This window comes from Cupressus sempervirens, chromosome 1 (genome assembly GCF_028749045.1).
Source record: "Cupressus sempervirens isolate cs-2001-9-10 chromosome 1, ASM2874904v1, whole genome shotgun sequence".
NCBI lineage: Eukaryota > Viridiplantae > Streptophyta > Pinopsida > Cupressales > Cupressaceae > Cupressus > Cupressus sempervirens.
This window is the reverse complement of record NC_143118.1, coordinates 777,327,992-777,354,023: the sequence shown is the minus strand read 5'-3', so window position 1 is coordinate 777,354,023 and position 26,032 is coordinate 777,327,992. Positions and strand designations below refer to the sequence as shown.

The 26,032-nt window shown below is 34.9% G+C and overlaps 1 pseudogene; it reads left to right on the top strand.

The window, feature by feature from the left end:
- Positions 1-14,029: 14,029 nt before the first annotated feature.
- LOC149580181 (GDSL esterase/lipase At4g26790-like) lies at positions 14,030-23,148 on the top strand (annotated as a pseudogene).
- The last annotated feature ends 2,884 nt before the right edge of the window (positions 23,149-26,032 follow it).

Here is a 26,032-nt window from a genome sequence, read left to right as displayed (position 1 = left end):
CCTCTCAGAGTTTACCTTCCCTATTGTATTTCCAACATGTGTGTGTGTGTGTGTACACATACATATATATCCACACACACATATATATATGTATGTATGTATGTATGTATATGTATATGTATATGTATACATATATCTATAAATATATGTATAAATATATGTATACATATATGTATATGTATACATATATGTGTGTGTGTGTGTGTGTGTGTGTGTGTGTCTACATATATTTGTGCATATATATGTATGTATATATATGTGTGTGTGGATACATACATATGTGTGTGTGTGTGTGTGTATAAATATATGTATGTATACACATACATAAATATACATATATGTATGTATATGTATACATATACATGTATATATGTATACATATATATATATATATATATATATATATATATATATATGTGTGTGTGTGTGTATACATATATACATGTATATGTATACATATACATACATATATGTATATTTATGTATGTGTATACATATATTTATACACACACACACACACATCTACATAAATATTTGCATATATATATGTATGTATATACACTTATATACATTTATATATACACATACATATTTATGTATATATGTGTGTGTGTATATATACATACATACATATGTATGTATGTATGAATGTGTGTGTGTGTAAGTTCTAGTATCTAAGGGTCTTTTTGGTCATGATATTGAGAATCATTTTGTTATAATAAATACATGATATGTCTCCTTTTCCATTTCTCAGTATGGATAACCATGCATTTTAACAAGGCCATTGATGTGTTAGCATATAATAAAGGGTCTTTTTGGTCATGGTATTGAGAATCATTTTATTATAATAAATATACATTATATGTTTCCTTTTCCATTTCTCATCAATGCATAAATCTATTTTTCTTAAGTAGCACTAATAATGATCTTAACTATAAAGGAGTTGGAGGATTTTAAGTTTATCATTATAAGGTGGCTAAATGAAATAAAATGTTATGAATAGGTGAAGTGACAATAATGGTTCCCATTTTCCATCATGAAGAAATTAGATGGAAAGTGTGAATTTCAATTTTAAGAGGTTTCAAATGAAGGCCCCTTGGGGCTTCATTCAGAGCCTAACATAGGGGTTGCTAGAGGGGCTTTGAATGAAGCCATCTAGTCAAAATAGGATCTATGAATGAATTCCCTTAGTAAAAATAGGGGCTTCATTTGAAGCCTCCATTGGGCCACCCACATAATCCCAAGGGGCTCCATTCAAATCCCCCTTCATTCGAAGGCTTTAGAAGGGCTTCATTTGAAGTCCCCAAAATACTTTTTTTTATAGATTTCTTAAATTTTATGTTAATTTTTGGCCTCCTAAGGGATCAAACAAGAGCTAAATGGGTCCATTTTTAAAAACTAAATATACCATATTGTTGTACTCTGAATAAGTTTTCCAATGACTATAGTTTTAATAAATATTGTGCTTATTGTGATGTTTTATTTGTAATTTTATTAAATGTATGTTTTTTGGACATTTCACAAGTCTCTGTTTGAAGCTTTGGGAAAAATGGAAAATGAAATTTATTTTTAAAATATTGGGTATAAAGGTATGTGTGTTACCTTTTTAACAAAACAATAAAAAATCCATTTTGATTTATACAAAAAAGTTAGATGATCAAAATTAGCCTATGCCTAATTTATGATTAACATCACTTTACCATTGAAGAAAATCTACAATTTTCAACAAAATTGAACAAAGCCAACCAAAGTTGTTATGTATCGATGACCATTTTATCCTTGAAACAGTAAATTCATTTTCATATTTTTTATAAAATTTATGTTGATCAAAACAACTATCACTCTTTAAAAATGCTGATTTTTCATATATATATATATACCACTTCTCGAAGTAGAAATAAAAATAGACTTCAATCCCTTAAGATTTTTTTTTAAAATGTAATTGGTTAGAAACTAGAAAGAAAATGTTACAAATCACTAATTTAAATCATCTTCAAATTCTTTATAATTTTTTAGTAATATGCATCTAGAAGTGAATTTTTTTATAAATATCTCGTTCAATACCCAAGATGAAGATGATGTTGAGAATTAAGAGTAAAGTATGATAAAATGTGGGATATCTTCGTGAAAATCTTCTTTTATGATTTAAAAAATTGGAAGATTGGAGAATAGGTGTGCTCTACTAGGGTTTTCATGCAAACTTTCAATTTTCTTACATACGACTCTCTGTCTGAGATCTCCTTCTATTGTTTCCACTTGTCACATCATATTTACTATAAGAGATTTTAGGCTAGGTTATAATGGCCCCGACCAGTGGTGACCCAATTATTACGGGTGTTCATGCTGCTACTTCGAATAGCCATGGCACCTCCTCAGAACAAACACCCTCACTAATTCATCCCAAAATTTTTTCACAAGATAATCCTAATATTATCCTTTACAAAAATTTAATGTTGCATGTGATTGGTTAGAATAGCATACCTTAATAGGGTATTTTGTGGGTAGGACTCCTCTTGAAGCTATGCTTTGAGAAGGGTTAACAAGAGCTAGACTCCTCATGAAGTCTACCTTGATGTTGTGCAAAACCTTACCAAAGGTTTTTATTTTATTTCACTTTGCTAACCCATCACAATAAGATGTGGTTTTTAACAATGGCCCCTAGTTTGTGCATTCATATCTACTTATTTTTCAAAAATGGTCATGAGACTTCATAGTCTCTGATGATAAAAAGCTTAGGGTTCCTATGTGGGTTGAGCTCCCAGGTTTATCCTTGCCATGTTTCCCTTTTATTGAGTCCATTTCCAATACCCTTGGCAAAGTTATCACAAAGGAACATGAGTAATTTTTCAATGCTTGCCCACAGAGATGCATTTGCATCAAGGTTGATCTTTCCAAGGATCTTAAGGATTCTATGGAAATCTAGATTGGGATTCAAACCTTCTCTCTGAGGATGCTCTATTTTAATCTTCCCAACACTTGAAGCACCATTCAATGAAACACAAGATCAAGGATTGCCCTTTGGCTATGCCTAGGGTTAAACACCCACCTAAAGAAGCTCCTGCCAAGCCAGTCAAAGGGAAAAAAGAAGAATGAGTCACTATTGGGCACAAGGGCAAGGTTGCCTTGACTCCTTTGGCTCCTAAACAATCATATGTAGTGCTCACCATGGTTCCTCTAATTCCAATAGGAACACAAATCCTAGCTAGCTTCAAGATGCAAGTAGTTTCCTCAAAACCTATTCTAGGTGTCTCACAGGTTTCAAACCCTACTAGTTCACACAGGATTAAGACAACTACCAGGGCTACCACCTCGTCTATGATTCATACACCTCTTTTTCTTCTTCCATAGCACCACAGGAAACATGACATTCTTGAAGTCCTCTTGGACGTGTTGAGAAACCAGAGGTGAAAGGGTAGGATGTAAGTCTAGAAGATTTTCCTTCTGACTTTAACCAACTTTCTACCTTCTTGCAGAATAGCTACTCCTCTCTTGAGGACAAGGAAGATATGGAAGAATTTTCATGAATTTTTAATCATGAAATGTATGAGGTTTTATAGACCTCTCCAGAAAGTACTATGTCTAAGACACCCACCATAGACTTGGTAATTTATATTTTCTCTATATGCAAGAAGTTAAGATTTATGGTTTCATGCTTTTTGTTGCATGCCACGTCATATCGCAGGATGGCATTATGTTTTCCTGTCAACAAAAAGCTAGCAGAGGTGGTGTAGTTACTCTCTTGTCACCTCATCTTCATTCTACTATTATTTCGCATGGTTCTGACCCCATGCATAGAATTATTTGGCAGTTGCTTCCCATTAACAATCATTCTTTTGTAGTTGTTAATGTTTATGCTTCCAATGATTCTATGGAAAGATCTCAGATGTGGGGCTGGCTGGCTGACAACTTGCCTCCAGCTACTTGGGTTATGTGTGGTGACTTCAATATGGTTAAAGTGGCCTTTGAAAAAGATGTCACTTTTCCCTTTCACTAGATAGTTGGGGAAAGGGAAGCCTGGTACTACATGCATAATGAATTGGGCCTTTTTTATCCCAATATTAATTGCTACCAACATAGTAGGGTTTGGCACACTTGGTTCAACTTTCAAGTTGGCTCTGACCGCATTTTAAAGCACCTCAATCATGTCATGATTACTGCACTATATTTTTTCTCCTTTTCTGAGGAACATGATTTACATGTTACTCCCCTACTAGATGTGATGTTATCTAACCACTATCTCATTTATTTTGTCATTTCATGGCAAAAAATTGTCCAAAAAGTTTTTAAGTCACAATTCGTCCTCAACACATATATGCTGACACATGCTTCCACCATTACACATATCCTACATGTCTAGAATTTAGAGTCATGTCTACATTCTCAAATAGGGTGGCTCCAATGGTGGAAGGATGTCATTACCAGAACTGCTTGTTCTCTACGCATCTATGGGCGATAGTTGGTAGTTTTCAAAAAGCGATCTTATGAAGCCACTACTTTTGTGCTAAAAAAGCCTCCAAGGCTCTCACCCTTGATCCCTTTCATGTGGATTTGCAAATCCAGCTTGCCAAACTTCACCATGATAAACAAGTTGTTGATAATTGTTCTTCTTGAGGAGCCCAAATCAAAGCTTGTCTCCACTGATTGGAGGTTGGCAATAAGGCTTCAAAGGAGTTCTTCCAGGCTCCTCGAACTTGTCATACCAATATTGGGATTTAAAAAATCAAAAAAGGTACTTCTGTTCTCTCCAGTCTCCTTGACATCTTGCAAGCATTTGTTCATCACTACAAGAACATTTTTGCTTCATAGGGAAATTCAATTTCTCGAGAGGAAGCTCTCAAAAAGTTTATCTTTGTTACTCCAAACCACCTAGCAGTTGAGCAACATGCTTTCTGTGAGCAACTTCTTACCCTCCAAGACCTTAAGGAGGCAGTTTACTCCATGGCTAATGATAAATCCCTTGGGTGTGATGAATTTCCTTGTGAATTTTACAAACATCTTTTGGAGCATACAGGTCCTAATTTTCCCAAAGTTTATCTTGAAGCCTATCATATTAAAAGCTTAGGAGCCATTATAAATAAAGGAAATATTAAATTCATACCTAAAGTCAAAGATCCTGAGGATATTTGCAACTGGAAGCCCATTACCCTTTTGAACATGTTTTATAAGATTATTGCTAACGTAATTTCTCTCAAAATCTAGCACCTGTTGCCTTTAATTGTGCACCCTGAGAAAATTGGCTTTATTAGTGAAAATATATTCTTGACAACATTATTTCTGTCTAGGAAGGAATAGAGTGGGCTCACAAGTCCAAGTAGATGGCTATTTTTTTGAAGATTGATTTTGCTAAAGCCTATGATTGCATTGAATGGCCTTTTATATTGGCTATGCTCCAGGTTCTTGGTTTTGGTCCCAATTTCTTAGAATCTATGGAAATGTTCTTTGGTGATGCTAATGTATGCATTACCATCAATAATTCTCAATCTGAGGCTTTTGGTCTTTTTTGTTACATTAGGCAAGGTTTCCCTCTGGCTCTAGCACTTTATGTCCTTGCTGCTGAAGGATTTGGCTATTTGATAGCTCACTCTATGTCCTATGGACTGGTTCGTGGCATTTCTTTTCTAGAATCACCTTCCTAATTGGTCAATGGTCATTTCATTCATTATTCCTTCCTCACTCTTTTGGAGGATGAAGAAAACATCAAAAATGCCTTAATTTGTCTAGACACTTTTTGTCAAGCTTCTGGATCTACTATTCAATGTCATAAAATGCTCTACTACTAATAGACATTCTTGCTAGATCCACCTTGTCTTAGCCAATTTGAATGGAAATGGGTCACCCATGGGGAGATTTTATGATTTCTTAGCATTCCTTTCACTTTTTAGGCTTCACCCATTGAACTATGGAATGTTGTGCTTGCCAAGATTACCAAGAAGCTTGATTATTGGTTTACAAAACTGCTCTCCCGTGCGCGAAAATTCTAAATTCGTTCAAAAGTTCTTGCAGCCACTCATATTTATTATTCTTGTTTTTAGGATCCCTCCAAAGCCTCCTACTAGAAATTGGAAAGACTGCTCAGGGATTTTCTCTAGGCTTCTAGTTTAGATCATCTTGGCTTTCACAAAGTTGCTTGGAATTTTTGTTGTCTCCCAAAAGAATTTGGTGGCCTTGGCCTACTTTCCATGTGGAAATAAGGCCTTGCTCTTTGTGCCAAATAGATTATTTGTGCCATCATTTGAGATAAAGCTTGGAAGATTTTGGTTTGGCATTGCATCTCTTCTGGCTTTCCTGTCAATAGGCCTACTTGGAAAGGGATTGGTTTCCACACCCTTCTCATCATGCACAATCTAGTGATCATACATGGCTCTTTTGTTATCAAGAGCATATGGAAGGATTGGGAAACTATCAAGCCTTGGCTTCGCTAGTCTAGTGATGAGTTCCACAATGACCTCTCCTTGAATTAGCAGAACATTTGGTGGTCTCCCATGTTTTCCATTTAGGGTACTCCCCTTGCTAGGACTCAAGGTGCTAATGCTCTACATTTTCTCAAAAAAGGCATCAAAACTCCCAAAGATCTTTTATCTAGAGTTTCCATGAGTTTCAGATCCTAGGAAAATATGCATGTCTAGTACCAATTTATCTGTTCAAATTGGAAGACTTTTGACTTATTGCTCTCTTCAATTCTAGTTTAGTTAATTCATAAAGAGGGTATCCAGTCTATTACACCTTGGTGGCATGATTGGAAGTGGTATCCTACCACTCCTTTTTCCAATTACAAGCCAAGTTTGGATTATAGATGGTTTTCTCCCCATCTTTCGATGGTGGATATGCTCAATTAGAAATGGCATTTGCAATCTTCTCTTTATCAATGGAGAAAATGCTTTGAAACTGTATGGAGTGCTATTACAAAGCCCAAGATTGCCCATTTTGCTTAGTGTTTGGCCTTTCAAGGTCTTCTCCTTGGGCCTTGGCTCAAGCATATTAGGGTTCCTAATCGTAGATGTCCTTTTTGTGGACAACCAGAGTCTTTCATGCATATTTTCTAGTTTTGTAGGCATGCTCAAAATTATTGGAACTAGATTCATGACTTCTTCAAGCAATTTAGGCCTAAACCCTTTTCTTGGCACATGGTTATATTGGGTGATTCCCCCCAAAATCCCTCAAAAATTCACCTAGGTTTGGCATATGTTTAGGATGGAGATTTTGTTCATTCTATGCAAAGATAGGAATGTTGTTCACTTCACTCATAGTTTTCTTGATATTAATATTGTTACGTACACTAAGGAGTGCATTTGTAATAATGTAACCATGCATATTCAAGTTCAAGATAACAAAGTGGCCTTGGAGGTGGCTCACCTACAAGAGCTACTAAACCACTGGAGAAATGCCCCTTGCACTATTGCCAGAGTTCCTCCAGATGTTTCGACTAATACATCAATGCCTCGAGGCCACTGTTTGTGACACCATTCCTCAGGTCACTGTAGAACCAGAATCAGTGTGCAAAGAACATTAACAAATAAAGTAAACATTCACAAAACAAAAACTAAATTCACATATATGCTTAGACAAAGAAAGCAAACAAGAAGTGCAAACCTCACAAGAGAAAACAATCCATGCTTTCTTGATTCTGTAGATGTGTCCTTTTGCTGTGGATGTATGCTCAAGATGCTCAAAAGTTGCTTCAATGGAGATGGGTAATGGCAAATTGGTAGCTTTGTGAGCTCTCAATTTGGCATTATAAGGGTATGGTTGATGGCTTTGGTTCTCAAAATAGCATGGTAACTTTAGCTCAAAGATTGTTGATGAAATGGCTTGGGATGGGATTCAATTTATAGGCTAAGGGGTAGAGGGATGGAGGGCTTAGATGCAAGGATGGATGAAGGCTTAAGGAGGGCTAAGATGCACTCAAAGGGGAGCACATGGATTGTGCTTGTTTAGCACCAATGGGAAGGTGACACTTGTCACAAGGAGGATGAGTGTGAGAGGGTAGGGTTAAGGGTTGGTTAAGGGCATGATGAGTGGGGTTGAGTATGTAAGAGGGATGTAAGAGGAATGAGTGTGGAAGAGGGAAGAGTGTGGAAGATGGGTGTAAGAGTCATGAGTGGGCTTGTAAGAGTCTTTATGTTTTGTAAGAGCACTCATGACTTAGTGGTTGGGTTTTTTTGAGGTGAGACTTTGGTTTGGATTAGGAAAGTCTTAAACTTGTTTAGGGAATGTGAAAACATTAGGGGGTGGATTAGGCTTGGGTTTAGGATTAGATTAGTGATGTTAGAGATGTGCAAGCGGATGGCATTAATGAGGGTGGGTGAGTTAGTGGCTAAGCTTGGTTAGTATGGGTGGATGGGGTGGATTAGGCTAAATGGAGGATTAGAGATAGGTTAGGGGTTTTTGAATTTGAGGATTTCATTTATCAAATAGATTTATTTAATAAATGGGGATTTTTGGAATTAGATAGAAGAATAGGATTTAATTGATAAATAATAGATTATTTGATTTATCAATTAGGACTATAGATGATTAATTAAATTAATCAACTAGGGGATGACAAAGGATTAATTAAATAGAAATTTAATTAATAATGCCTTTTTAGATAACTAAATAGGATTACTAAAATAGTGTAATCAAATTTAGGTGTCTACAGTCACCACTTGCACACCCCATGCTCCCAAGCTTCCAGACATTGCTCTCCCAGTGGTGGTGATGGTGGATGGAGGTGTCACTTAGCTTCCCACCCCGTGGTGGCACCGGCTAGTCCCCGACTCCTCCTCTTGGTGCTCAATGGGTGCTTTCTAGGAAATGGTTTCACTTGGATCTAGCGATTTCTCTTTTGTGGCCAGAGATAAAAGATGCAGAAGCTGCCACTGATCCTGTTATTGTTATTGCTAATGACGGCTAGACTATCCTCAGCCTGCCCCCCAATCCCAAAGATGATTTTGGTTTTCATGATCGTGATGATCCATGACCCTCAGTAGGCACTACTTTGGCCACCTGAGGTTGCTATTTATGCTTTTTTTTAATGAATAGTGTTTGATTCTAGTTGTGGTCTTGTGAACTTTTGTGGGGTGATCTTGTATCCCCCGACCCTTTTTTGTGAATTGTAATCTTAGTATATTAATTATTAATAGAAAAGGACTATTCATTAAAAAAAATTCTTTTATTGTAAGGGATAAAATGATATTCCCTATATTTGAGATAAATGAATCACTTATATATTGTTAGAGAATAAATTCCTTCTTCCGTGTTCATAAGAAGACGATGCATTTGTATTTAAAAAGAATGCAAGATGATAACAGACTAGACTATATTAGCAGTTTTCTTCCCCAATGCCTATACTTGGAATGGGGAAAATACATACAATGTAAAGAAGTTAGAGTTATTAATATAAATAGTGCAATAGCCTTTTATGAGTAAAAAAAAAACATAATCCTACACTAAACATTGAAACCCAACTCTAATAATCAACCAAATTATATGTTACATATATCACAAATTTACCTTAAACATATTTGAGTATTGAAGCAAACTGAACTCTATCTATAAGAATACATTAGACAAAATTTGCTACTAGGCATTTAAACCTCAAGAAGATATTTTTCCTAGTAGAAAACCATATTGAACCCCAATCCTAACTAGAGTGAAATGTTATATACTAAATTCAATCTCCATCTTATAGACAATTGATATGATTCCTTAAACAAAATTAATTTCTAATAGAAATACTAAATGAAACTAAACCCAACCATGACACTAACTTAAATCATAAAACTAAAATAATTTAAATACCATCACTAACCCAATCAACATAAGAGAATAAATTGGCACCCTTATCTTTGCAACATTATATTTATTAGTTAAATTGTTAAAAACTTAATAAATTATTTTAATAAAATATTTATTTTGTTCATACAATACATTTTAATTATTTTGATAAATTAAAAATAACAGAATAAGAAATAAATTATTGAATTGAAAATTACAAATAAATAATTGTTTGATTTTATGAGAATTCTAGAAACTTTAATTTCATCAATTCATTGTTTATAAAATATATATTTTATAAAAATGAAAACCTTGGTAACTCTTGATTGTCCTATATATTATAGAATATATAAGCTAGTAGTAGTCTTGCATAAACTTTGCATCTTAATAGACATATAAAAAATATTATCACTTAATCAAAATATTAAACATTAAATCTGTTTTCTATGTATTCTAGAAAACTTTTCTTCTAAAATTAGACTATGGTTCAAAATTCAAATTCATAGATTAAAATAGAGATCCTCCAAAAAAAGTTGTTAGATGATGGGAAGAAGAGGAATGAATGGGAAACTATATGGGCCTTTGTAAGGAGTAGAATTCTTATTGACAAGATTTTTAAAAAATTTATTAATTATTTAAAAATTAAAGTACAATATTATTTTTATAAGTGCATTTTGTTATCTTTTTATTTTTAGTTAGACTTGAATTGTATTCTAAAAAATAGATGTAAAGCTTTCAATTCATGTTTTTCTTTTATTTATAAATCATTTGAAAGAAAAAATTATATTGTGTATTTAACCAAAGTTAAAATAATTTTTAAGATGATTTAAAATAGAATAAATATTTGATCCCATTTAATTTAATTCTAGTAGGCAAATTGGACTAGAATACACAAAAATTATTTTAATATAATACTTTTAATTGTATTTTAATATAAACATATTTTTAAACAAAGATTTTTGATGTGTAAATTTATTAATAATAGATTACTAAATAATATTTAAGTTTTGATGTAACTAACGACATAGCTAAGGAAAAACATCAATTGGTGGTGCAATGTTATTTCTCTTGCTTATAATCTTTAATTTGTGTGTAAATGAATAAGTAGATTTATAATGTTATATTGTGTACTTAACAAAAGTTAAAATAATATCATATTTCTCAAATGATTTTAAAATAATAAATGTTTGATCCCATTTAACTCTAGTAGGAAAATTGGACTAGAATACACAAAAAATATTTTAATATAATACCTTTTATTATATTTTAATATAAACATATTTTTTCACAACAATCATCTAAACAATTGTATAAATTTAAATGGTGCAACTAAATGCAATAATGTAATTATACTATTTTAATTTGCAATGAAATTAAATCTTAAGAACAAAGTTAAACTTTTCATAATTTGATAAATATTTGAGAAACTAATGATTCAGTTACACTTTAAAAATTAAATTATGAATACTTTAATTAAGTTTTGATAATTTATATGAATACTAATTAATATAATCATTTTTCATTTTATTAAACTTATTAATTAAAATAAAACTTCCATAATTAATTTTTCAAATATAAATATAAATATATTTGAAAACTTAAACTTTACAAATAAAGTCAATGCCAGGAACTATGCTACCCTATAGCCTTGTTATTATAATACTATCACTTTTGTTAAATAATGTCTGGCAACTACATTGCCTTCTATAGTTTCTAAGTTAATTCATAGTTTAAAGGCTTGAATTTAATATGTGTCAAAATAAACATTTCTTCTTCTCTTTCCCCCTCCACCTCCTTATATCTCTCTCACAAATATATATCTCTCGGTCCCTACTCTCTACCCCATTATTACTCCATATTCTTTTGTCGAATTACTTGTGAACTTGTAATAGACAAAAGGGCCTTGTGTGACAATTTGAAATGACAATGACCCTTCAGTACTAGGTGAACTTTAAAGTAGAATCATTACTACACATAAGCCAAAAAAAATTAGTCAAAATTTGATATATAGTTTAAGTCTCAGATTGCATGATTTTGAGTTGAATTCATAGATCCTTAATGAGTCGTTGTGCACTTATTGATTTGAAACTAATCTCCCCAAATAAAATATCAGACCTCTCTGAAAAAATCACTCATATCCCAATATCACTCCATATTTTTTTTTAAATTTACAGTATTCAATATTAAATTTCCCTATACAGTAATAATGTGAATGAAACTATCATCGAAAGTTGTAAGAATTAGAGGTTCAAAACTGAACCTAACACAGTATTGATGAAATGGGTAGTACATATTACTACCTTCATTGACTCCAATAAGCTATGTATGAGGCCAACACGAACATAAGTCTAGTAATAAAAGCTATAGTACCATGGAATTCACTCTTACCTACCAAATCTTATGTCTTGCAATAACCACTTTCATTTGCAATAACCACTTTCATTTTATGTAAATTATTCATAGCTTAGTTTTGAATTACCATTCAAATTACTCTACCTTTATGTAACATGTATTGTCTTTCTTTCTCTTTATTGTGAAATATTTGTTTCATACTCAACAAATAATTCAAATATCAAACTATTTCTAAAAGTCTAAATCAGTTTTAAATTATTTGTCATATAATTTGATATATGTTATAACAGGTTTATGGATTTGATTGTGTGTATTTTGTTTGCATCAATATTTTCGATCCCACTCCTTAATATCTCTAATTTGATATATATTTTTACGATTAAATAAAAATTTGTATAAACTTAATCAAATCTATAAAATGATAATAGAAGAAAATGGGACCAGACTATACTTATCGTTTGTTGAAAGTTTTTAATTTGAAAGGACCCAACATCAACTGCTATTTTTAATACAATTTAAGGACAACCGTCTTTCCACATGATGGGGGACAATTAGGTCACCAATTCAGGATAGTGTTTTAACGAATTTATTTATGAGCATAAATGCCCGCACCGTCTCCTTCTTCCTCGCTTGAATTTGTCTCTCTCCGCCATGAATTTCTGTCAAGTTTGGTAAATTACGAGCGTACAAAAGGAAACCTCCTCAAAAATAAATCGCCCATGCCTTCAATGTTGTCGGTATACCTTCAAAACGGTTGACTTAATTGTCATTTAAGGATGCTTTGGAACACAATGTCGTCTAGAAGAAAATACAAAAACATGTGTGGCAATGGATAAAATGGTAATTTTATTTTTCATTTTTAAGTTGTGAAAGAAAATATATTTTACATCTTTTTTACTTAAAAATCATAGGTAACAACAATAGTAAAAAAAATAGGGAAGATGATCTAGTTCCAACCTATGTTCTAATGACCTCTATCAAAAATGCTCTTCACTCGCCTCTATAGTATAATAAAAGTTAATCATAGAAAGAAAAAATATCACCTAGATTAATTATATCTGTAGCCGTGGAGTCATTGTCACCAATATAATTTTGTACATTGTTAACTAACTATTATATATGTTTTTTTAGAATAGTTGTAATCATAACCTTATTTTCTTTTATACAAATTTACAAAATCTCAAATACCATATTCGTCTAAGACCATCATCTTCCTACTTACATTTATGCCAATGAGAATCTTTTGCATCAAGGTGAAAGAACTTTTCTTAAAAATCACAATTCACCGGTCATACACAACACATGTGTATAGTTTTATTAATCATTTCAAAAATGAGGTAAGAACTTTTATTCATTCTTTAATAAACTTAACCTACTTACCTACTTAGAACTCTTCCATAATTCATGTTCCTCTTTTCCATCCTTTAAGACCCGTTCCGTTGCTGGAATAGGTATAGAAAGTTTGGAATAAGTTGTCTATTTGTCTCTAAAATGAGCTTATACCCATTCTAAAAAATCGCTGTTATTGGAATAGTCATTCCTATTCCCAATATACAATCCTGTTCTCCATTCCTACCAACTTATTATGTTCTTCAACATAACCTTAGCCTCAAAATTAATTAATTCATTCTCCCCTTTAACCCAAATTCTCAAATAAATCCTCAATAGTAAAACATCCCAAACATTTTATTCAAAATACATATAAGATTTAAAATTAATTTCTCATTTCATTAATGCCATTACCCATAACCTTCAAAGATTCATTATCCATTCATTATTCGTTCACTTAAATTTGTCGCCTATAGAAAGGGAGCCTTGTAGAAGCTTGTATTTATTGCCTTCCATTGTTGGTAGTTTACCTCAGAAAAGGGCCAAGTTAAATATTCTACTACAAATCAAAGATTGCACTTTAAAAGTAGTAATGAAATCCAGGGCAGAATCTCTCATTTCGGGCTCTGTAGTTTCCAGTTTGTTTATCATAGAAGTGACTACATTTTGTTTGTTGGAGGACAGAAAGTGCCTGCTATTTTTATGTTTGGCGACTCTTACGGAGATACAGGAAACAATGATTTTATTATTACAACAACTGTTGCTGATTTTCTTCCATATGGAAGGGATTTCGAATATCACATTCCCACGGGAAGGTTCTCCAATGGAAAGCTCCTCTCTGACTACTTTGGTGATCTATATATTCCACACCTGCACATTTTTCTTGCAACTTTACAATAAATATGAAATCCCTAGCTATTCTATGTTTGGTAGATCTTAACTCATAGATGTGAATTATATTTTTCCTTTGAGAAGAGAAAAAAAAATTTCTTGCAAGTGTTCAAAATTTTATTTTTAAGTAATGTAACGATTGTTGTTGTTTTGAAGTAAATTTGGTATGATTTGTTTTAAGATTGTTAATGACATTTGATTGCTATAACTTACAGGGAATAATACAATTGTTTTTAGATTAAATTGTGCTATAATATAATTGTTTTTGGATTAGTTTTCCACCTTTTAGAATGCATCTTGAAGATTAGGATTGTCTCTACTTTCATAAGGACTTTGCAAATTTTAGTAGTTAAGGATCTAATGGCTTTGGATAGAGAAATATTGGTGTTACAGTCTCCAAAAATCATTTACAGTCAATTAGAGGATGTCAGAATTTACCCCTATCTTCATATAATTGTTGGAATTTAATGCGGTCGTTGTCTTGCCCCTGAAGCCAAATGCCCACCTACCACCTGACGGATTGCAAAACATCAAAAAAAAATTAATGCTAGTAGGTGAGTTTGAAAAATGAGAGGGAAAAACATTTTAGGTCAGAAGACAAAATGGAATGATCAGATTCATTCGACCAGATAGAGAGAAGTTGAAGAGAGTAGAAGAGCAGAGAAAGAAGAAAGGAAGTGATCAGCAGATCAGTCGTTGCAGAGACAGAAGGAATCATTGTCATGCCTATAGTTGCACATGCTTCTACCTGTCATTCTGTAAGTTCATAGTTTATTGCTTGATTCGACCTATGAAGCAATGATTGCTCCAGGCATTATTGTATGGAGCCATTAGAGCTGTAAGTTTAAAGTTTAAAGGTTGAATTTTCATCAGTTTGAATATTTAGGGTTATTTTAGGGTTTTTCTGGTTGAAGCCGAATGCTCCCAGATTTTGTAATGGTTTTAATCAAAGTTAAATAGAAAGCAAGCAGGCATACTTGAATCTGTTATTCTTCCTCTATACATTGCATTTGAGAAGATTGTTGTTGAATATTTTAAGTTTTGGCTCTCTAGTTTTAATAGTGAAAATATTCATGTTATAAACCTGGTCACTCGACTTAGTCCTTTTTTGTGTTTTTAACTCTATAGTTGAAGCCAAGCTCACTTGGCATCCACATTGTTGAGCTCACACGACATCCATTGGTGTCGAGTTGCCCTTCAGGTGTCGAGCTCACTGGGCTCTTTCAGGTGCTGAGCTCACTCGGCACCCTCCTGCCACTCAGCTCCTTAAGGTCCCGAGAAAAACTATCACTCAACACCTTCATGTGCCGAGAAATTTTTTTAAATTTGTGATTTTTTTTTTCTAATATGGTATCAGAGCTTTGAGGCCCCACATCCATAATGAGTTAGGGCAATTTTTTTGGGATATTTAACATGGCAGGAGATGCAAAAAAGATATAGCGGCAACCACCACCCTTCAATGGACAAAATTATGATACATGGGCAAAGAAGATGAAGACCATAATGGTTGCAAATGATTTATAGGAGTTTTTGATTAATGGGTTCAATGATGTGACTAACCCAACTTAGTATGTTGCTCTCACAAATGCACAAAAGACTCATTTGAAAGAGTCAAGGAGGAAGGATGCTAAGACATTAAGTCTTATTGAAGCAGCAATGACAGAGATAGTATTTCTCAAGATTGCAGTAGCAAATTATGCAAAGGAAGCATGGGATATCTTTGAGACGAACTTCAAGGGGATTGATAAAGTTCGTACAGTAAAGCTACAGAATATAAGGAGGGAGTTTGATAACCTTCAGATAAAGGAAAATGAATCAGTTGCATATTTCAGTTCAAGGACCTCCAATGTGATTAATCAACTGAAGTCAAACAGAGAAGACTATAAAGAGCAGAGGATATTGGAAAAGATATTGAGGAGTTTACCTCATAAATATGACAATTTGGTCATGACCATAGAAGAGGCAAAAGACCTCACTGTTTTGACAATGGATGAGTTAATGGGTACTCTTCAAACCCATGAGCATATGATCAATAGATCTGCATCTTCTTCTTCCTGAGAGAAAGCATTTAGGGCTTAGTCAAATCCAAGAGGAAGGGGGAGAGGAAGAAATGGCCCAGGTAGAAACTCTAGAGGCAGAGGCCGAGGTAATGGAGGAAAAAGAAATGCTGCAGCAGAAAGCTCAAGAAGAGAAGATGGAGCAAGTAGCTCATAAAATACTTCAAAAGGAGGTAAGAAAAATTAAAACTCAAATAAGAGTAATGTAGAATTCTACTATTGTCATAAGTATGGGCATTGTGCAAGTGAATGCTGGAAGAAGCAAAATAATCAGTCAGGACAAGTAAATGTGGCTGATGTGAACATGGGAAGTGGAAACAATGCTACTGCCTTCATCATGTGTAATGTTGGTGAAAAAGGAAGCCCTAAGGTTTGGTACCTCAATAGTGGATGTAGCAACCACATGAGTGGTAATGAAACCTTTTTTTCATTCATTGACAAGAGTTTCAAATCTGAGATTAAAATGGGTAACAATGGAACTGGTAATGAAACCTTGTTTTCATTCATTGACAAGAGTTTCAAATCTGAGATTGATGGGGACACAACCCAAGAACAAAATGGACACAATAGAAAAGGGGAAATTATATTAACTGGGAAAATAAGCTAGTACAACAGTACAGAGAAAATAAACTTCAAAACATGCCCTAAGGGCATACAATAGCATAAATTTGGAGATAATTTCTCCTTACAGTACCTCCTCTCAAACTCCACTCCAAACTGCCTTTTAGAATGCCAAAAATCTCCTTAAATAGACCCCAGAGGGTTAAGGACTAGGATTAAATTCTATAAAGTGCTAGTAGGCTTCCACCGACCAAATAGAAGGTTTTGGAAGCTACGGTAGAAGTTGGCGCAAATCTAGAAGAATCTAGAAACGGTAACCAAACTTTCGGGAGGCATAACTTTTGAACCGTAGCTCCGATTGATGAACTGTTTATATTTCCGAAAAGCTCTCGAAGCGCTCTATAGCCCTATGGACAAGCTTAGATTGTCCTCCATTTTTCAGCCCTTTTTGAGGTCATTTAATGCCCCTAACCTGACTTTGAAGCATTCTTAGGAGGTCTTCAAAACTTGAAAAACTGCAATAACTTTCAAACCGTGGGGCCTTTTGACCTGATTCTTTTTCTGGAATGCTCTAAATCACAATTACATTCATCTGGCCAATTCACACATTCTAGATCACCAAAATGATGGCCAAATTGCATGCTCCTATTTTTTCAAGATTTTCTAGCACACTGATAGTTGAACTGTGAGAGTTGGAACTTTTATTTGACCCAAATGGGTATCCAAAAATGTAAAGACATGAAACAGAAACTAAGTCTAAGTACATTTTTTTTTTTTGGGTGACACAAGATTGCCCTTATACCTCTAGATGCTCCTGCATCAGAGATTAAAATGGGTAACAATGGAACTCTACCAGTAGTGGGCAAAGGATCTATTATGGTCCACACCAAGCAATGTGAGAAGCAAGAAATATAAAATGTGTATTTTACCCCTGGTATGAAGCACAATTTGATGAGCATTGCTCAGCTTATTCAAAATGGATATAAAATGCTGATAGAGAATGACATGTGTGTCATTCATGAAAAGGATGGGAGCAAAAAATTACTTGCAGCAGTTCAAATGACAAAGAATAGAATGTTTTCCTTGAGGATAGAGACATGTTTCTTATCTCAAGTTTGTGCTGCACCTCACACATAATCAGCTCTAAGGAGTGTGATTGAAGAACCCTCACGGCTATGGCACCTTAGGTATGGTCATCTAGGCTATGCTAGTTTAAATTTTTTGTCAAATAAAAGAATGGTAGAAGGTTTGCCACGAATAGGAAATTCATGTGACAAGTGTAAAGTTTGTATTTTGGGTAAGCAACATAGGCTTCCCTTTAATTCTGAAAATTCTGGGAGGGCTAGATATCCATTAGAGTTAGTGTATATTGACCTAGTCGGTCCTATGCAAGTTACTTCCATTTGGGGGAGTACTTATTTCATGACATTCATTGATGATTTCACTCGCAAGACATGAGTTTATTTTTTGAAATCTAAATCTGAAGCATTTGATAAGTTTCTTGAGTTCAAAGCCCAGGCTGAAAGAGAATGTGGACACTATATCAAGGTCCTAAGATCATATAGAGGAGGGGAGTATACCTCCAATTCTTTTGTAAATTTTTGTAGGAAACATGGTATAAAGAAAGAGCTCACAGCTAGCTATACACCACAGCAGAATGGAGTGGCTAAAAGAAAGAGCATGACCATTGTTGAAATGGCAAGGAGCATGAGGAAAGAGAAAGGTCTCCCAATTGAATTTTTGAGAGAAGCTGTGGCAATGACAATTTACCTAATTAATAGGTGTCCTACAAAGGTTGTCCCTAATAGAATTCCAATGGAAGCATGGCCACGAGGAAGATGGATAGTTGAACACCTAAGAGTGTTTGGATGTGTTGCATATGCACATGTGGCTAAAGAGCAAAGGCAAAAATTGGATGACAAAGGTGTGAAGTGCATCTTCATAGGGTACAGCTCAGAATCAAAGGCATATAGATTGTATGACCCATTGAACAACAAGATGATTCTCTCAAAAGATGTAGAATTTCTTGAAAATCAGTCATGGTATGGACCGACTGATGAATCACCTAGCACCTCAAGTAAAGTGCCAATTATGAGTGAAGAGGATGTTGATGAATAGCAAGAAGAAGGAGAAAATAGAAGAAAAGGCAAGCAACCTCGATCATTGTTGAGCTTCTCTAGGCATGACCAAGTGTCAGTGTTGAGTAACAATGAAGACCGAGTTAGTCGGCAAAGTAGCAGCAGTGAAGATTTTGATCCCACACTCTCCTCCCTATTACCAAGAAATACCAAGAATCTTAGGGAGATATACCAAGATGAAAGGTATGAAGATTATGATGAGTGTTAATTTTGCATTATTTTCTCATAGTGATCCAATATATTTTGAAGAAGCTATTAACGAGAAGAAATGATGTAAGGCCATGGATGAGGAGATAGATGCTATAAAAAGGAATGAGATATGGGAGCTAACTAATTTTCTTCCCAAGAAGCAAGTGATTGGAGTGAAATGGATCTACAAGACCAAATGCAATGCTGAAGGCAAAATTGATAAGCATAAGGCAAGGCTAGTAGTCATGGGCTACAAACAACAATATGGCAAAGATTATGATGAGACATATGCCCCGATTTCAAGAATGAAAATAGTGTGTGTTGTCATAGCAATTATAGCTCAGCACAAATGGAAGGTATTTCAAATGGATGTGAAGTCCACCTTCCTAAATGGTATATTGAAAGAAGAAGTCTATGTGGAGCAGCCACCTGGTTATGAAGTTGCAGGTGAACAACACAAAGTATATAGATTGAAGAGAGCTCTTTATGGGCTCAAGCAAGCTCCACGGGCATGGTACAATAGGATTGACTCATATTTGATGAGAAATGGCTTTAGCAAAAGCAATGGGAGCCTACTCTCTACATCAAGGCAGCAAATGGAAATGTGTTGGTTGTTGTCTTATATGTAGATGATTTGATTTTTACTAGTAATAACAAGGCTCTAATTGGTGAGTTCAAAGAGGTCATGAAAAATGAGTTTGAAATGATAGACCTAGGTCTCTTGAAGTACTTTCTAGGCATAGAAGTAAAACAAATGCATAATGGCATCTTCATCTCTCAAGAAAAATATGCAGGGTAGATCTTGGAGAGATTCAAAATGCAGAATAGTAAGGAAGCCCCCACACCAATAGCAGTAGGTCTAAAGTTGAGTAAGGAAGACTCTAGCAAGAGAGTGGATCCAATACTATACAAGAGTATGGTTGGAAGTTTAATGTACTTGATTGCAACTCAGCCAGACTTGATGCATGCAGTAAGTCTGATTTTTAGATTTATGGAAACACCAAAGGATTCCCATTGGCAAGTGGAAAAGAGGATCCTAAGGTATGTGAATGGTACCAAGGGATTTGGAAGTTTTTATACTGCATCAAATAGTTTCAAGTTGGTGGGTATACTAATAGTGATTGGGCTGGAAGTTTAGATGATAGGAAGAGCACTTTCGGATACATGTTTCATATGGGATTGGGTGAAATTTCATGGGCATCCAAGAAGCAACCTATTGTTGCTCAATCTACAATAGAGACTAAATATATAGCAGCAAATGCAACATCATGTCAGGTTATTTGGTTAAGAAGGATCTTGATAGATTTGAATGAAAGGCAAGAGGATGGAGCCACAATTTATTGTGACAACATCTCATCAATTGCAGTGTCCAAGAATCCAGTCTTCCATGGTAGAAACAAGCATATTGAGATTAGATATCACTTCATTAGAGAGTTGGTGGAGAATGGGGATATCAAAATGGAATTTTGTAAGTTGGAATAGCAGCTAGCAGACATTTTCACAAAGCCATTAGGCATTGGAACTTTTGTACATCTAAGAGAGTGTCTTGGTGTAGTTGATGTGGATCAACAGTGATCCTTGTTTTTTTTGGCTTGGGACAAAGGGGGAGTGTTGGAATTTAATGTGGTGGTTGTCTTGCCCTTGGAGCCAAACACCCACCTACCACCTGACGGATTGCAGAACGCCCAAAAAAATTAATGCCAGTAGGTGAGTTTGAAAAATGAGAGGGAAAAATGTTTTAGGTTAGAAGACAAAATGAAATGATCAGATTCATTTGACTAGATAGAGAAAAGTTGAAGAGAGTAGAAGAGTAGAGAAAGAAGACAGGAAGTGATCAGAAGATTAGTCATTGCAGAGACAGAAGGAATCATTGTTGTGCATGTAGTTGCACGTGTTTCTACCTGTCATTCTATAAGTACGTAGTTTATTGCTTGATTTGACCTATGAGGTAGTGATTGCTCCAAGCATTATTGTATGCAGCCATTAGAGCTAAAACTTTAAAGTTTAAAAATTGAAGTTTCATCAGTTTGAATATTTAGGGTTATTTTAGGGTTTTTCTAGTTGAAGCCAAATGCTCCCAGATTCTGTAATGGTTTTAATCAAAGTTGAATAGAAAGCAAGTAGGCATACTTGAATATGTTGTTCTTACTCTATACATTGCACTTAAGAAGATTGTTGTTGAATATTTTAAGTTTTGGCTCTTTGGTTTTAATAGTGAAAATATTTATGTTATAAACGTGGTCACTCGGCTTGGTCCTTATTTGTGTTTTTAACTCTACAGTTGAAGCTGAGCTCACTCAGCATCCACACTGCCAAGCTCACTCAACATCCATTGGTGTTGAGTTGTCCTTTAGGTACTGAGCTCACTTGGCTCTTTCAGGTGCTGATCTCACTTGGCACCCTCCTGTCAGTTGGCTCCTTAAGGTGCCGAGCAAAACTGTCACTCGGCTCCTTCACGTGTCGAGAATTTTTTTTAAATTTGTGATTTATTTTTTCTAACAATAATCACATGCATGACCTATAATCAAAGATGACAATAGAAAGCTCACAATTTTTTTTTAATATAATAGTTTTCATCACTATTTTAGATCACATTCATGATCTATAATTAGAGACAATAGAAAGCTTGGGAAGATTTAAGAAGTAATAATTTTTTTTAAATTTGGTTTGATTTTTCCTTAGCCCATTTTCTAATTCTAACTTTTGATTATAGTTGAAGGACTTGGAATCAAGGAATTGTTGCCTCCATATTTTGAACCAAACCTCAATGCCCAAGATCTACTAACTGGCATCTATTTTGGATCATCTGGCACTGGCTTAGACAATCTCACTGCCCAAATAAATGTAGGCATCTACATTACATATTATAATGTTTCACACGAACTCGATACATTTGTATTATAATGGTTGTGCAACTCATGTATGTTTCTTGTCATAATTTTACTTATAAGCTGGATTTGTGTTCATGAATGTAGAATGTGATACCAATTTGGCAAAAAATTGAATATTTTCAAGACTATAGAAGGAGAATTTCAGCATTGATATGGGAAGAAAAGGCCACCACGATAATAAAAAAATACAATATTTTTCGTTACAATTGGCACCAATGACTTCATTGTCAACTACTTCACACTCCCAACTCGTCCACTTTAGTTCACTGTTCAAGAGTATATAGATTTTTTCTTTTATTCTTACACAGATTATATCAAGGCATGCTTATAACTTGTCTCTACTCTTTCAATTTAATTGTTTCCACACATATTTTCAATGAATTCTAATTTGCTAGTATGAATTGTGTAGGAATTATACAATCTGGGTGCCACTAGATTTTCTTTGATTAATGTTCCACCATTAGGATGCCTACCAGTAGAGAGAACACTCAGAAGCCTTCTGAATAGAGGAGCATGTGATGAAGAGATAAACCAAGCTACAGATGGGTTCAATTCAGGATTAAATGCCATGATTGATGGACTCAAATCTGATTTTCCTAGGCTTCAAATTGTTTCTTTGGATTATAACAATCTGATTTCCTAGTTCATTGCAAATCCTAGAAAATATGGTATTTGGTACTTTGCATTATCATGACTAATAACAATAAAAATGCCATTATGGCTATATGTTTTACAAATGCCATCATGCCTAGAATTATGTCTAATCTTGCAATGCTATGTTACATGGCAGGGTTTGAAGAGATTGCAAGGGGTTGCTATGGGACAGGCACCTTTGAAACTTCCTTCTTATGCAATGAATTGAGTCCCTTTGCATGCCCTAATGCTTCCAAATATCTGTTCTTTGATTCTATCCACCTTACTTAGGAGGCATATCAAATCATTTCTAATTCATTTTTAACTAGAGATGTTCCTTAGGTTCTTTGAACTTGCTCATAGTTTTATGTGGAATTACAAACTATATGATTAGAATGTAACAAGTGTAGTCTAGGGCTTCTAATTTGTTGGAAGTTCTAGGTACACAGTGTCAATTTGAATGAATTTTGAGGGATAGGTCTAGGGTTAGAGATATAATATGATATAGAGAGCTTATCTATTAATGCATGAATGCAAATGTTGGCTAGTACAATGCTGCTACTATTGTGTTGCAAGGTTAGTATATCAATCTTTCTAAATAAAAATAAAAATTTATTATAAAAATAGTTTGTCAGTAAGTATGTAATTACCAAATGAATTATTGAATATTTAATAATCAAAATATATTATACAAGATGGATGATTTCATAGATTTGAGGAAATTCAAAGAGGAGATAGGGGTAGTCAAGGTTTTTTTCTCTTCTAGGGTTTCTTGCTTCATGCGAACTTTCAATTTTCTTGTGTACAACTCTTTGTCTTAGCTTTCCTTCTATAGGCACAACTTGTCAAACCACATTTATTGTGGGAGCTTTTAGGTTAGGATATAATGGCTTCAGTCAGTGGTGAACCAGTTATTTCTAGTATTCAGATTGTTGCTTTGGATTGCCATGGCGCTGCCTCAGAACAAATGTCCACACAAGTTTGTCTCGAAGGTCTTTCATGAGGTAATCCTAACATTATCCTTCCTTTGCAAGAATTTGATGTTGCTTATGACTAGTTAGAGAAACATACCTTGATAGGTTATTTTGTTGGTAGGACTCCTCCTGAAGCTATGCTCCAAGACTAGGTTAACAAATACTAGACTCCTCATGGAGTCCACCTTGATGCTATGCAAAACCTTACAAAAGGTTTTTTTATTATTTCACTTCGCTAACCCGTCGCAAGCAGACACAGTCTTTAAGAACGGACCTTGGTCTGAGCATTCCTCTCTACTTGTCTTCCAAAAATGGTCCCGAGACTTCATAGTCTTAGATGATAAAAAGCTTAGGTTTCCTATGTGGGTCGAGTTTCTAAGTCTTCCCTTGCTATGCTAGCCTTTCATTGAGTCCATTGCCAAAGCCCTTGGTAAAGTTGTCACCAAGGAGCCTGAGAATTTTTTTAATGCTTAACCACAGTGATGCATTTGCATCGAAGTTGACCTTTCCAAAGATGTCAAGGATTCTGTGGAAATCCAAATTGGAGCTCAAACCTTCTTCCAAAAGTTGCTTTACTTGAATCTACCTAACACCTATTATAGGTGCCAGTCTACAGAACACAAGATCAAGGATTGCCCTCTAGCTACGCCTAGGGTCAAGCCCATGCGTAAAGAAGTGCTTGCCAAATAGATCGAAGGAAAAAAGGATGAATGGGTTACTGTTGGGCACAAGGGCAAGGTTCCCTTGAATCCATTGTCCCTCAAGCAATATTATTCGGTGATCACCATGGTTCCTCCTATTCCCATAGGAGTGTCTGCACTGGCTAGCATGGGGACACAAGCAGCTTCCATAATGCCTATTCTGAGGGTTTCGTAGGTTCCAAACCCTGCTAGTACATAGGGGATTAAGGTAGTCACAAGGGCTTCTACCTTGGTTGGGGTTCGTGCTCCTCTTGCAATTTCTTCCATCGTTCCATCAACAACAAGGCATTCTCGTAGTCTTCCTAGATGTTCAGAGATACTAAAAGTGAAATGGCAGGCTATAAGGTCACAAGATTTCCTATCTGACTTCCACCCGATTTCTACCTTCTTGCAGAATAGCTACTCCTCTCTTGAGGATGAGGATGATATGGAAGATTTCTCATGAACTTCCTCTCCTAGAATGTTTGAGGGCTTGTAGACCTCCCCAAAAAATTCCATGTCTAGGACACCCATCATAGACTTGGTAGTTTAGATTTTCTCTACCTGCAAGAAGTTAAGATTTCAAGTTTCATGCTTTCTGTTGCGTGTCACATCATTTGGCAAGATGGCATTATGTTTTCCTCTTAGCATGAACTTGGTCGAGGTGGTGTAGTTACTCTCCTATCACCTCACCTTTATTCTACTATTATTTCACATGTTTCTAACCCCACACATAGAATTATTTGGCTTTTTCTTTCCATTCACAATCATTCTTTTGGAGTCATTAATTTTTATGCCTCTAATGATGCTGTGGAAATCTCCTAGATGTGGGTTTGGCTAGCTAACAACTTGCCTCCTGCTACTTGGGTCATGTGTGGGGACTTCAATATGGTTGAGGTGGCATCTGACAAAGATGGCATTCTGCCCCTTCAGTGGATAGTTGGGGAAAGAGAAGCCTGATACTACATGTGAAATAAATTTAGCCTTTTTGATCCCAATACAAATCGCTGCCAAGGTAGTGGGGTCTGGCACACTTGGTCCAAATTTCAAGCTAGCTCTGACCACATTTTAAAACATCTCAATTGTGCTATGATCTCTACGCAATCTTTTTTCTCTTTTTCTGAAGATTGAGATCTGCCTGTCATTCCCCTGATAGATGTGATGTTATCTGACCACTATCCCATCTTTTTTTTCATTTCTTGGGAAACAATTATCCCCAAGGTGGCCAAGTCTCAATTCTTCCCTAACATGTCTATGTTTCTGCATGCTTCCACCATCTCACACATCCAATGTGTTTGGAATTTGGAGCCATGTTTGCCATCCTAGCGGGGATGCCATTACCAAAACTGCTCAGTTTCTATGCATCTATGGGTACCAGCTGGAAATTTTTAGGAAACACTCTTATTAAGCCAATGCCCTTGCTCTATAAAAAGCCTTTGAGGCTCTCACTTTCAGATCCTTTGATGTGGATTTGCAAATTCACCTTGCCAAGCTTCACCATGAAAAGAAAATTGCTAACAACTATGCTACTCGTGGAGCTCAAATCAAGGCCCATCTCCACTAGTTGGAGGTTGGTGATAA